The sequence below is a fragment of the Delphinapterus leucas genome, chromosome 11 (genome assembly GCF_059928025.1).
Source record: "Delphinapterus leucas isolate spDelLeu-1000000601 "Yukka" chromosome 11, BTC_Dleu_Yukka2, whole genome shotgun sequence".
NCBI classification, from domain to species: domain Eukaryota; kingdom Metazoa; phylum Chordata; class Mammalia; order Artiodactyla; family Monodontidae; genus Delphinapterus; species Delphinapterus leucas.
The window spans coordinates 24,473,056-24,487,712 of record NC_143139.1 but is presented as its reverse complement, the minus strand read 5'-3'; the positions used below and the strand labels follow the sequence as shown (position 1 = coordinate 24,487,712).

The 14,657-nt window shown below is 38.6% G+C and overlaps 1 protein-coding gene and 1 pseudogene across 3 annotated transcripts in view; both read right to left on the bottom strand.

Annotated features, from left to right (window-relative positions):
* FAR2 (fatty acyl-CoA reductase 2) overlaps window positions 1-14,657 on the bottom strand; it is a 139,539-nt gene that overhangs the window by 56,184 nt on the left and 68,698 nt on the right. The gene's annotated exons all lie outside the window — the stretch shown is intronic.
* On the bottom strand, window positions 2,882-6,390 carry LOC111176579 (uncharacterized; annotated as a pseudogene).

Sequence of the window (14,657 nt, the reverse complement as noted above, 5' to 3'; positions counted from 1 at the left end):
ATGGCCACTGAGCCTGCGCGTCCGGAGCCTCTGCTCCGTAACGGGAGAGGCCACAACAGTGAGAGACCCGCATACCGCAAAAAAACAAAACAACAACAACAACAAAAAGTTTAGGCACCACACTCCTTTAATAGAATATTAGGCATAAATGAGCATGGTTAGCAGGAAAATACAGATGGGAAACTGAGTTTGGATAGGGTGACTTCCCAACCTCATTGGTTCTGAAGATGTCAGATGCTTGTTTTGTAATAACATATGCTTTCCTGGAGTTATATTTTCTAGAACTGCAAAGATACTCTTCAGATTTTTTGGTCCCAGACAATTTTGCAATGTGTGATGAAAAATTTTAGAGAGCAGGTTACATATCTCTAATGAGCCAATTTCTTGTGGGACAAAGGAAGGCTTAAAGTGTCCCCAAAGAATGGAATGTGCCTGCTCTGTCCGGAGTCCAAGTATTTCTCAAACACAACAGAAACCAGCACAGTACAATGAGTGCTCTGAGAGGAAAGCAAAACATATGCCAGTATCTCCTCGCATTCACTACCCATTGTCAAGAGCAGGTGGCAGGGGAGTTGTGGCCAGGACTCTAATTAAGGCAAGTGATTCTGAAAAACGTCAAAGAGAAGTCCTCATCCTCAGATCAAAACATCATCAGAGATGTTTCGTCAAACTCTGGCTTCTACTCTCAAGACATGGCTTGGTTCCTGGACCCAGAAACTCCCATAAGAAATTTGGCCCCGGAAACCCCATTTTATACGTTATAGATTTGCAAGGTCCAGGAATGGTTAATCCTTAATATAATTCATTAAAACAATTAAATTGTTTCAAAAATTAAAATAATTTTACACTCAGTAATGGAGGATATACAACTCTAGGAGGAAGAATAGGTTTAGAACAGCTGGCTGGATCACGGCTTACCTTTCATAAAGTCTCGGATTACTTATGCAGAGAGCAAAGCCCAGTTTCCTATTCCTCATGCCCCTAATATGGTCTGTGAGAAGCCTAAACTACTTTGACAATCTCTGAACCATCCTGTATAATGCAGGGTCTCTGAGGCTTGAAGGAAAAAAAGATGGGACCCGTGAGAGTCAGCCAATGTATTTTTAATGAATGTCTGTGTGTGCCGGGCACTACCCAGGCACTGGGACTAGTAGTGAACAGGCCTTATGCAGCTTAGATTCTTCCTTTCTATTCTGGAGCATCTTTTCTCCTTAAGATTGCCAGTTTTCCATGGTCATGAGTGGAATTCGATAGTGTTCACTCTCCTGTTGTTCTCTAGAAGTGAGGCCGTTCTAATTTCTAGAGAACAGGTGTTAAAATTTAATCACAACAGTTGTGCCAAGGCATACATTTCTTGCAGGTGTAAAGCATGTGGGAACTTTAATTCTTCTTTGGGTGGCTCCTCTGGAAAATAAAAAAATTAAGATTCAAGCATTTAAGTAGGCAATCCATACTTCTTGGTAGCCCTTGAGAGAAAAACATTTTTAGAAAAGAAAAAAGGTGCTTTACCTCTCAGGAATCGTACTTTGTCAAGGTTTCGTGGTCTTGGCACTATTAACATTTTGGGATGGGTAAAGCTTTGTGGCAGGGACTGTCCAGGGCAGTGTATGTCGGTGTTTACCAGCACCCTGGCCTCTATTCACTCGATGGTAATGACATCCTTCTTTCCCCAGCAGGGTGTGACAAACCAAATGCTTCTAGACTTTGCTCAATGTGCTTTTGGGGAAAACTTGCCTCCCTTTTCAGAGACTCACTGTTTAGAACTTTTTAAAATTCTCAGTTTATAATATTCTGTCCATCCTATTAAAAAGTCAAGATTCAAAGCTTAAATATCTGTTTGTGAGGCTAAGTAGAAATATAATCCACTGTCATATCTTATTTTACCCATATTGAATCATTCATAATTAACTACGTTTACCCAAGCAAATTACACATGTGGTGAATCTTGATAGAATTCAAAGTGAAGATGCAGGGAGATTTCTCCAGATAAAGATTCCCCACTTTTTATTTAACCAAATTTCTTTTAGTCTCTGTGCTGTAGATTAGACTATTAATCCCAACTTTCATATATATAAATCACATATCTGTTTGTCAAGTACTTAGTGAAAAAAAAGTTTTCATCAGAGAGCTCTACGTTTTACTTTGGTTTCCTGAGTATATACCAAATTATGCAGCTCAGCAATGAACTTAGATACCTTTCACTGTGGGCTTTTTATATAAAGTTTTTCTGGGAGAAATTTTAAGTTCTTGATGGAGGAATAATAACGTCCAGGGATGTTGGGGCATAGGCCTCACTAATTGAATTAGCAACGCTCCATGGTCAAGAGAAACCAATTTGGAAATCATCCCAGCTGGGGAGGGATAGTCCAGGCTGGCTTAAGAAAACAAAATTTAGCAATCACTTCATCACATTCCTCCTAGTTTGCTTCTGCTTAGCTCCTTAGTAAGTCTTCATAAAAAACTCCAAATTTAACAGAAATGAAAATGGAGAAAGATATGACCTAAATCCATCACTTCATCATAATTAAGTAGGTGTATTGACTGCCTACTGTGTGCTACACCCTGTTAGGTGTGGATATCATAGAGCAAAAGGACATGAGGACCAGTAAGCAAAAGGTCATGTAGAGCAAAAGGTCAGTAGAGCAAAAGGTCATGAGGGCAGGAAGTAAAAATTTTGCTCATGGGCCACTAAGGGTAATGGTGAGTGGTGACTCTCTGGTTTCAACCCCTTGATTCCTGGACCTGTGAATCCTGGCTATGGGAGAAACAGCACCACATGTTGGATGCTGATTTAGAGCATATACATCCCTCTGGGAAACCTTACCACAGCCCCGTGAGGTTTTTCCACCTTGTTGGCACTGTAAATGAGTCTTCAAAAGGACATTCTACCATTCTATCAATACAGGTGCTTCAGGATGGAGAACATGGCGAGACCACTGAATTCTACGAACATGGGCCTATTGCCACACTTCATTTTTTGGGAAATGAGTTCCTTAAGCAGAAGCAATACAGTGTGGAATACCATGACGGTATACAAGGCATTCTATAAGTCTACTCATGATAGTTTTGGCAGAAGCATTTCATGTAAGGAAAACAAATCCATATCCAAAGTGTCTATTCTAGTAAGAACGAGATACTGCCCCTTCCATGATGGAAGCAGTTCAATGTACAGAAAGAGAAAAACAAATACCGTAGGCTACCACATATATATGGAATCTAAAGAAAAAAAAAAAAGAACAACCTAGGGGCAGGACAGGAATAAAGACACAGATGTAGAGAATGGACTTGAGGACATGGGGAGGGGGAATGGTAAGCTGGGATGAAGTGAGAGAGTGGCATGAACATATATATACTACCAAATGTAAAATAGATAGCTAGTGGGATTTAGCCACATAGCACAGGGAGATCAGCTCGGTGCTTTGTGACCACCTAGAGGGGTGGGATAGGGAGGGTGGGAGACACAAGAGGGAGGAGATATGGGGTTTTATATATATATGTATAGCTGATTCACTTTGTTATAAAGCAGAAACTAACACACCATTGTAAAGCAATTATACTCCAATAAAGATGTTAAAAAAAAAGAAAAAGAAGCTCTGTGTGTAAAATGCTATCAAATAGTATTACATAGTAAAGAAAAATCATTTGTGATAGGAATAGTCCATTGATGTGGCAGACTTCATTGTTGTCTGATTTTAAGAAACCGCCATGGCCACCCCAGCCTTCAGCAATCACCACCCTGATCCGTCAGCAGCCATCAACACGGAGGCAAGACACTCCACCAGTAAAAATATTGACTTGCTGAAGGCCCAGATGATGGTTAGCATTTTTTAGCAGGAAAGTATTTTTTAAGTAATGTTTGTACATTTTTTTAAAGATATAATGCTATTGTACACTTAATAGCCTACAGTATAGTGTAAGCATAACTTTTAGATGCACTGGGAAACGAAAATATTCATGTGACTCACTTTATTCCAATATTTGTTTTATTGTGGTGGTCTGGAACTGAACCTGCAATATCTCTGAGTATGCTTGTAATCAGCTTGCCACAAGGTACCTGGCTGATCACCCTTTGAAATGGTGCCATCTCAAGGATTCAGTGTTGGTCTCTGGGCTGGCAAATAGGGCACTCAGCAATGGCAGTAGCCAAGTTGGCAGTGGGTGAGCAGAAGTCCATGTTGCTGAGCTAATACATAAACCTTTATCTCTGCCACCATGGCTTCACGAGCCCACTGGGTGATGATGGGATGGCTGGGGAGGGAGGCTGACTGATATTCACAGCATAGGTCATCCTATCCACTTGAATATTAAAATCTTCCCCTGCTGAGGTTACTCTTCAGTGAGCACTTATATGGGACAGAAGTATCTTTGGGCTTTTGCCCATTCCATATACTTCTTCCCCAGACTTCCTTGTCATCAATTTTCCAGCCATGTTCCTTCCAAGTCCCTGACCATCCAGACATACCATTGGCCATAGGCCATGAATCCGTAGATAACTGCATGTCTGACAACTTCTCCTTCTAAGCAAGGAGAACAACCAGGTGCACAGCCTGAAGTTCCGCTCACCAGGAGGATTTCCCTTCACCACTGTCCTTCAGGGATGTCCCAGAAAGGAGCTCTAGTGCTGCAGCTGTCCACTCTGGAAGATGCCTGCACATCATGAGAATCATCTGTAAGCCAGGCCAGTGTGTTCGCTTCTTCTGTAAACTGATTGTAGGGAATTCCCCATGAGGCCATAGGCGCAGGTTGGGAAAGAAAAGGTAGTGTAGCAAAAGTGGGGACCATGGGCATTTGGGCCACTTCTTCATGTAACGTACTTGTGTGTTGAGGGCCTGATTGGGCCTCGTCAGTTATATACAACCTCCACTCGATGATGGAGTGCTGCTGTGCGTGCCCAACTTTATGGTTTGATGGAGCAGATAACACCCAGCTCATGATGGCCTAATGCTGTTTCTCTAAAGGAGAGCAGTTACCCAACAGAGCATGGCAGGGCTTTGCTCTAAAATCCTAAGAGCCTGTGCTGGGACTCACCCGTAGAGGCCTGCTGAAAGCTCCAAAGAGCCACCGACAAGTGTCTGCCACTGATACTTCCAGCACCATTAGATTTACTGGATCATATGACTCAAGAGGCAGAGAGAATTGCATGGCAGCCTGGACCTGCAGCAAAGCCTTTTCTTGTTGTAGGCCCCACTCAAAATGAGCAGCTTTTAGGATTACTCACTAGATGGACCAGAGTAACATACTCAAATCAGGAATATGTTGCCTCCAAAATCTGAAGAGGCCAACTAGGTGTTGTGTTACTTTTTTGGTTGTAGGAGAGGCCAAATGCAACAACTTATTCTTCATCTTAGAAAGGATCTTTCAACATGCCCCACACTGCTGGACCCCTAAAATTTCACTGAGATAGAAAGTCCCTGAATTTTTGTTGGATTTATTTCTCACCCTCTGATATGCAAATGTTTTACCAGTAAGTCTAGAGTTGTTGCTACTTCTTGCTCACTGGATACAATCACCATAATGTCATCAATGTAATGGACAACTATGATATCCTGTGGTAGGGAAAGGTGATTAAGATCCCTCCAAACTAAATTATGACGTAGGGCTGGCGAGTTGATATACCCCTGAGGTAGGATAGTGAAGGTGTATTGCTGGCCTTGCCAGGTAGAAGCAAACTGCTTTTGGTGGTCTTATTAATAGGGATGGAGGAAAAAGCATTTGCTAGCTTAACAGCTGCATACCGGGCACCAAAGAATGTGTAAACTTTCTCAAGCAATGCAACCACAGCTGGTAAAGCAGTTGCAACTGTAGTCACTACTGTTTTGAGCTTACAATAATCCACTGTCATTCTTCAAAACCCATCTGTTTTTTGTAATAGGCAAGTTGAATGAGCAGTGGTAGAAATCATTATCCCTGCATCTTTCAAGTCCTTGAAGGTGACATTAATCTCTGCCGTCCCTCCAGGAATGAGGTATTTCTTTTGGTTTACTATTTTTCAGGGTAGAGGCAGTTGTAGTGGTTCCCACTTGACCTTCCCCACCATAACAGCCCTCACTCCACAGGACAGGGAACGAATTTGGAGATTCTACCAGCTACTGAGTATGTCATTACAATTATGTATTCCTGAACTGGAGAAATAATCAAAGAATGGGTTTGGGGACTTACGGAGCCCACTGTGAGATGGTCCTAACCTAAAACTCCATTGATCACCTGACCTCCACAAGCTCCTATTTTGTCACCAGACTGACATTCTGGTTTTCCTGGAATTAGTGTCAGTTCAGAGCCAGTGTTCAGTAGTCCCTGAAAGCTCTCATTATTTCCTTTTCCCCAATGTGCAGTTACCCTGGGAAAGACTATAGGTCCCTTTGGGGGTGTCTGGGAAAAGATTAACAGTATAAATTTTTAGCAGTATAGAGGGATCGTTTCTCAAGGGGACTTGCCCTTCCCTTCATTCAAGGCATTCTGGGTCTGTAAACTGACTCAAGTCTGGGAATTCAGTTGGGGCCATGACTATTTTTTTTTTTTGATTCGAGTTAGACTTTTGTTCAGTTGACTTAGAACTTTTTTGCTTATACAGATGAAGTAAGAATTTAGTAGCTTTCCCATACACCATGATGAAACAGTCAATGCCATAGGTCTCTATAAGTCAGACTTTTCTGATTGCTACTTTGACTCTGCTGTCATTTATGTCCTTTTAACCATGATACCTTGACTTTGGCAATTAAGGGTCATTATCTGTCCCCAGCCACCCTGGGATCCTCATTGCATTTAGGTTTCCCAATTTATTACACCATTTCCCACTGTAAGTTCTGGCCTACAGAGAAAAATGATTACTGAGCTCTTCAAGGATGCTGGGGCTCCCTTCACAAATTTATTTCTGTGACCCAACCAAGTTGGCACATCACAATTATTATATTTTCTCCTAACACATTCACCACCCACTGGACTTCTGTCACATTTTTAAAGAACAAAATCCTTGCTTTATGGCTTGGTAGCTGAACATAACATTAACATTGACAGGAAGTTTTATTTACTTGATTTTGAATGATTTCTTTTGCCTGATTTTCAACTTAAGTATTCATTACTGATAAACTCTTCTATTTCTAAACTGTCTCAGCTTAAGTAACAAAAAGTATGTGAGTTACAATGTAGGTGCAGTGAGAACACTGAACTAGAGCTAGAAATTCTAGAAATGTAGTCTGTTCCGTGGCTAATTGTTAACGTAACTCTGAATCTCCAATCTTGTCAGCTCTGAGACTCAATTTCCTCTTCTGTTAAATAATATTCTACCTACTTCACAGAACAGTTTTAATAATCAAATAGAGTAATAAGTAAAAGAGAACTGTAAGTGTTATCTGACCAGAATTGTTCTTGTTCTGGTTGCTATACTATGAATACTACTTTGACCCTGAATCCAAATATCTTGTGCTTATTTGTTAACAAATATTGAGAGCATATCTTGTCATCCAACTTATATAGTAAAAAACTTGATGCAGCTGCTGTATTTTATACTGCATTATTCCTCAAAAGTCAACTAGCACAGTACTTTGTAATAAAAAGTGTCTCAATAAATATTGTTGAATCAACAAATAAATGAGTCAGCACTGAAAGGACTGATTGACTTCTTAATCAATGAATAAAAAGTCAGGGGCTAATTCACAAACGCTAGTGGGCATTTGAATCATTGGAAAGCTTGCTAAAATTGTTGTTTACTAGAACTCCTTTCCTGAGATTTTGATTTAGAAAGTCTGAGGTAGGGCCCAGGTAGATGCATTTTAATGAACACCCCAACTGATTCAGATATAGGTGGTAAGAGAAATGTTGATGTAGGGAATTTGATGGAGGTGCTCTGATCCCAGATCTTATTTTCTTCCACAGCTTACATCTTTAATGTAAGTCTATGTTGTCCCTATGATAGTTTTTCTTCTTAAAACAAGACAAAAATAACCTGCTAACTTGAGAATTCTCATTTCTAATAATAGTGGAATGCAGATAACACAGGTAGGATGCAGCAGACCATGGCTTCAGTCCAGCCAGGGCTGAAGTCTGAGCTTCAAAGGCTTCAAGCATGCACTAAGGTAACTGTGATGGAGAGACTCTCTCTGCATTTATTAAAAACATCAGAGCTCACAGGGTCACTCATAAAACACATACTGGAAGAAGTAGAATAGAAGCACATCTTTTCAAATCAATAACTTAAACTTTAACAAAGTATTTTTTCTCTGTGTTCCTGCTTCCCAATACTAGAAGCTGAAATAAATGACTATTTAAAGAACTTTAAAAAATATAGTGGAAATCTATGCACAGAGAGTAGAAGAGCATACCAGTGATTAATAAACATATTATATCAGCTTCGCATGAAAGGGTTATGTATCAAAGTGTCCTAATTTCTTCTGACAAGATATAGTCATTTCCTCTGCTGTTCACATGGGTTAAAAGAACTATATTCAGATTAATTCAAGCAGAGTTTAGAAATAAGGTTGGAGATTTCTATTTTCCAGTCCACTCAACTATATCTCAACCTTTTATCCAACCAAGGAAACTGTGTGGAAACAAAATAGTTGGAGCGTGTGAAGATCTTTAACAACAAAGCCTGATTACAAGGAAATTGATTTAACATCACGAACTCAGTCCACCAAAAAGGCAACTGATTCGTAGACTAACACTGAAAACTTGGTACAAAATCAGAGCACAGATTATTGTTTACACCAAAAGATATGATGGCATATATATATATATATATATATATATAAAATACATAGTTCTTTTGCAGATAAAAGAGTTATCAGAATTTGTTACTGTCAACGATTAGACACAGTATTCATTAACTATACCTGTCCAAAGAAAAGTTAGTCTTTTCTAAGCATCAAGTTAGTCACTTCATGTAGTGAGATTCCAGAAGCTTAGTCACTGCCATACACCAATGGAACCATGCGGGAAATTATATTTTTTAAAAAGGTTAATATGAAGGTTAGTTAATTATACATAAATTGATATAAAATGGCAAATCGGAAATCCTTATTTCCTAATGGAAGTTCCTGATCATAACCTGTGTCAATAAATTGACAGGAAACATCTGAATAAATGTAAATATCCTATGCACTTGGAAATATGCAGCTAGGCCTTTATGAAGGACTAAGTTCTGAAGTAAAGCTAACGCTGTCCCTGTCACAGTTCTCTCCATAGGAAGTTATTCCATGTCAGAAGAACAATAAGCCACAAAGAGCACTCTTATTTTTCTCTGATAATGTACAATGAATTTCATCAACAAAGATTTTAGGCATTTGTCTTTAAGAGAAGGTAATGAAAGTAGGCGTACCTCAACATAATAAAGCCCATATATGACAAACGCACAGCCAACATCATCCTCAGTGGTGAAAAACTGAAACCATTCCCTCTAAGATCGGGAACAAGACAAGGTTGTCCACTCTCACCACTATTACCCAACATAGTTTTGGAAGTTTTAGCCACAGCAATCAGAGAAGAAAAAGAAAACAATGTAATCCAAATCAGAAAAGAAGAAGTAAAGCTGTCACTGTTTGCAGATGACATGATACTATACATAGAGAATCCTAAAGATGCTACCAGAAAACTACTAGAGCTCATCAATGAATTTGGTAAAGTGGCAGGATACAAAATTAATGCACAGAAATCTCTTGCAATCCTACACACTCATGATGGAAAATTTGAAAGAAAAATTAAGGAAACACTCCCATTTACCATTGCAACAAAAAGTATAAAATACCTAGGAATAAACCTACTTAAGGAGACACAAGACCTGTATGTAGAAAACTATAAGACAGTGATGAAAGAAATTAAAGATGATACAAACAGATGGAGAGATATACCATGTTCTTGGATTGGAAGAATCAACAAAGTGAAAATGACTACACTACCCAAAGCAATCCACAGATTCATTGCAATCCCTATCAAACTATCAATGGCATTTATCAAAGAACTAGAACAAAAAAATTCACAATCTGTATGGAAACACAGAAGACCCCAAATAGCCAAAGCAATCTTGAGAAAGAAAAACGGAGCTGGAGGAATCTGGCTCCCAGACTTCAGACTCTACTACAAACCTACAGTAATCAAGACAGTATGGTACTGGCACAAAAACAGAAATATAGATCAATGGAACAGGATAGAAAGCCCAGAGATAAACCCACGCACATATGGTCACGTTATCTTTGATAAAGGAGCCAAGAATACGCAATGGAGAAAAGACAGCCTCTTCGATAAGTGGTGCTGGGAAAACTGGACAGCTACATATAAAAAAATGAAATTAGAACACTCCCTAACACCATACACAAAAATAAACTCAAAATGGATTAAAGACCTATAAAACTCTTAGAGAAAAACATAGGCAGAACACTCTATGACATAAATCACAGCAAGATCCTTTTTGACCCGCCTGCTAGAGAAATGGAAATAAAAATAAACAAATAGGACCTAATGAAACTTAAAAGCTTTTGCACAGCATAGGAAAACATAAACAAGATGAAATGACAGCCCTCAGAATGGGAGAAAATATTTGCAAATAAAGCAACTGACAAAGGATTAATTTCCAAAATTTATAAGCAGCTCATGCAGCTCAATATCAAAAAAACAAATAACGCAATCCAAAAATGGGCAGAAGACCTAAATAGGCATTTCTGCAAAGAAGATATACAGATTGCCAACAAACACATGAAAGAATGCTCAACATCACTAATCATTAGAGAAATGCAATTCAAAACTACAATGAGGTAGCACCTCACACCAGTCAGAATGGCCATCATCAAAAAATCTACAAACAATAAATGCTGGAGAGGGTGTGGAGAAAAGGGAACCCTCTTGCACTGTTGGTGGGAATGTAAATTGATACAGCCACTATGGAGAACATTATGGAGGTTCCTTAAAAAACTAAAAATTGGGGCTTCCCTGGTGGCGCAGTGGTTGAGAGTCCACCTGCTGATGCAGGGGACATGGGTTCGTGCCCCGGTCTGGGAAGATCCCATATGCCGCGGAGCGGCTGGGCCCGTGAGCCATGGCCGCTGAGCCTGCGCGTCCGGAGCCTGTGTTCCATAACGGGAGAGGCCACAACAGTGAGAGGCCCGCGTACCAAAAAAAAAAAAAAAACAAAAATCTGTGCTGTGGATAGTGAGGCAGTGAAATAAGTATAATGAAGTAAAATTTTTAAAAAATTCCCATTTTGTGCTGTAATCTCTCTGTGTTACCCCATAACTTAAGGAAGTGTCTGCTATATATTTATGTTAGTGGTACTCTTGGTAAAGGGAGCCATGTCTGCCATCAGCAGTGGTATGGAAAGAGCAGTCACAACAGGTGATGAGCAAATAAGCAGAGGAATGAAGAATCCAGTGGGAGCAGCAATTCAGAATCAAAGGTAATCAGGAGAATATATATAAGCCTGCCAGGCATACATGGAAATTTCTCAAAATGCATGTGATGGGAGGCTAACTTATGTTATTTGCGTATTAAGGAAAGGTTGATTCCAGCCAGACACTTGGGACAAAAATATGAAATTTTACTTTGTATAAGCAGTGGTAAAGTGAATTTTAGGAGGTGTCCTGGCTGGAAGCTGGAGTCAGGAATATGAACGTTTGTCTTCTTGATAGAGGAAGGGCAATTTTGGATGTTCTTGGAATGATGGAATAGATGATGGCTAGAAAATTGAGGCAGGAGATATCTCAAATATAGGATAAAAGGAATATTGGAAGTAAGATCAAGACAACTAGTTAGTCATTGTTTGACAAGAACTAATATAGTGAGGCAATAATTCCTAAATAATCTTTTTGTTTAAAGCTACAAAAAGCTATCTGTCCCTCTTTCATAGCAATAATAAATGAAATAGTCAAACTATAATGCGAAACTATTTTGTGTCATTAAAAAACAAGTCAATGGGGATATATAATAATGATCTATTCAGAAGTTCTTTTCAAAACCTGAGCTTATAAGTATAAAAGATTTGTCAAATTTTACATCATGAGTATATATTGTTGAAGGATAATATTTCTCTGCCTTTGCTCTTTGAAAAGTTATGCTATCTTTGGTTCTGATGACTTTCGTGGACGTTTTTATCTTGGCCTTCCAGCACCTTTTTCTCCTTCTACTTTTCAAAACCTCCTTTTGGGGCAGTACCTCTTTCTCTACTGTGGATAGTCTTTGTGGGACTGTCCTTCAAGACTCTCTGCCCCACTTAGCCAAGGGAAAGGATTTTAAACTTTGAGTAAAGGAACACAATGTTAAGAAAATATGGAGTTGATTCACCTAGTAATGTCATGTTGACTAGATAATCTAGTCAATTAATATTTGTCCTCTTGATACAAAAAGCAAGTTATTGATAGCTTTTAGGAAATGGAAAAGGGCTTCTTGCCCTTTCCAAGGCTGGCTTTTCAGCCACGCTTTTGATTGTGTGGCTACCTCATTTACTTTCAATAAATTCTCTATTTGTTTACATCGCTATGGAAGGCAGAATCCCAAAATGACCCCCAGTGACCCACACACTTTATAGTCCCCTCCCCTTGAAAATGGGCAGGTCTTGTAATTTCCTTCTAACCAATAAAATATGGCAACGGTAATGGCTTACACTCCCATGATTGTGTTACCTTATATAACAAAGGTGTAATGAACGTCCTTAATTAAGTGAAATGGGAGATTATCCGAAGTGGGCCTAATCTACTCAGTGATCCCTTTGTAAGAGTGACTGTCTTCCTAGACTCACAGATGGCCAAGAAGCACATGAAAAGCTGCTCAACATCACTAATGATTAGAACAATTCAAATCAAAACTACAATGAGGCATCACCTCACACCAGTTAGAATGGGCATCATCAGAAAATCTACAAACAACAAATGCTGGAGAGGGTGTGGAGAAAAGGGAACCCTCCTGCATTGCTGGTGGGAATGTAAATTGATACAGCCATTATGGAGGTTCCTTAAAAAACTAAAAATAAAATTACCATATGACCCAGCAATCCCACTACTGGGCATATACCCAGAGAAAATCATATTTCAAAAAGACACATGCACCCCACTGTTCATTGCAGCACTATTTACAATAGGCAGGTCATGGTAGCAACCTAAATGCCCACCAACAGACAAATGGATAAAGAAGATGTGGTACATATATACAATGGAATACTACTCAGCCATACAAAGGAACAAAATTGGGTCATTTGTAGAGACGTGGATGGATCTAGAGACTGTCATACGTACAGAGTGTAGTAAGTCAGAAAGAGAAAGACAAATATTGTATAGTAACGCATATATGTGGAACACAGAAAAATGGTACAGATGAACCAGTCTGCAAGGCAGAAATACAGACACAGATGTAGAGAACAAATGTACGGACACCAAGGGGGGGAAAGTGGCAGGGGTGGTGGTGGGATGAATTGGGAGATTGGGATTGACATATATACACTATTATGTATAAAATAGATAACTAATAAGAACCTGCTGAATGTAAAATAAATGAATAAAATTAAATTTAAAAAATAAGTGACAAGTTCTATGGGTTCTAAAACTGCATGGAAACTGTGAGATGATAATTACATGTTTTCTTAAGCTGCTAAATTTTGAGTAATTTGTTACACAACAATAGAAAACTAATTCAGTTGCCTTAGTTGATTTCCATTGCCTTCAACCAAAGAACTCTGACTAATGAAATGCTGGATCTCCTTAAAAATGCCTTGGCTGCAATCTGTGAAGCATATTTTAATCAATAAACAACAAAACCAGTTACATTTCTCTTGGGATTAAATGTCACAAAACATATTGGTTTCTCTGTAGCTATAGTTTAGCATAGGTAAAAGAGCCCTTCTCTCACTAGGATCAGCTAAACCACTTGTTCTCAAACTTTTTTTTGTCTCAGGATCTCTTTATACTCTTAAAATTATTGAATATCCCAAAGAGCCTTTATGTGGATATGCCCACCAATACTTCACATATTTGAAAATAAAACTGAAATTTAAAAATATTTATTTATCATTTAAAACCACAATAAGCACATTAAATGTTAACAGAAATAACATGTTTTTTGAAAAGTGACTACTTTGAATAGTGACTAATATTTTCCAAAATTAAAAAATCTATATTGTGAAGATTGGCACTGTTTTACATTTTTGCAAACCTCTTTAGTATCTGCCTTAGTAGAAGCAACTAGACTTTCATATCTGTTTCTTTATTCAATCTGTTGTATTATTTTGGTTGAACATATGGAGAAAATCTGGCCTCACACAGATATGTAGTTGGAAAGGGAGGGGTATTTTAAAAGCCTTTCTAGATAATTGTGGATTTTTGTTTTGATATTATACCAAAAGCTTGGCAAATTATAGTTTCTTAAAGTTTAGTACAATGTGGAATCTAAAACCATATCAATGAACTTTTCAGATTCTGTTACACTAAGATCCATTGGCCTATCTCACTATCTAGATGGATCTTTTACTCATGCATAATTTTATAACATCATGCATTGGTCACCTGGAAAATGACAATTCACCGAGTTACACAGATCTTACAAATGTTAACACGTTTCATTATATAATATTAAAAAATCATATTTGTTAATATCTAGTCAATCTTATCAGGAAAGTCTTTAAGTACTGGGAAGCTGTCAAGCTGATAGAAGTCTTACAAAACTCTATTTTTCATTTGAAAGCTTCA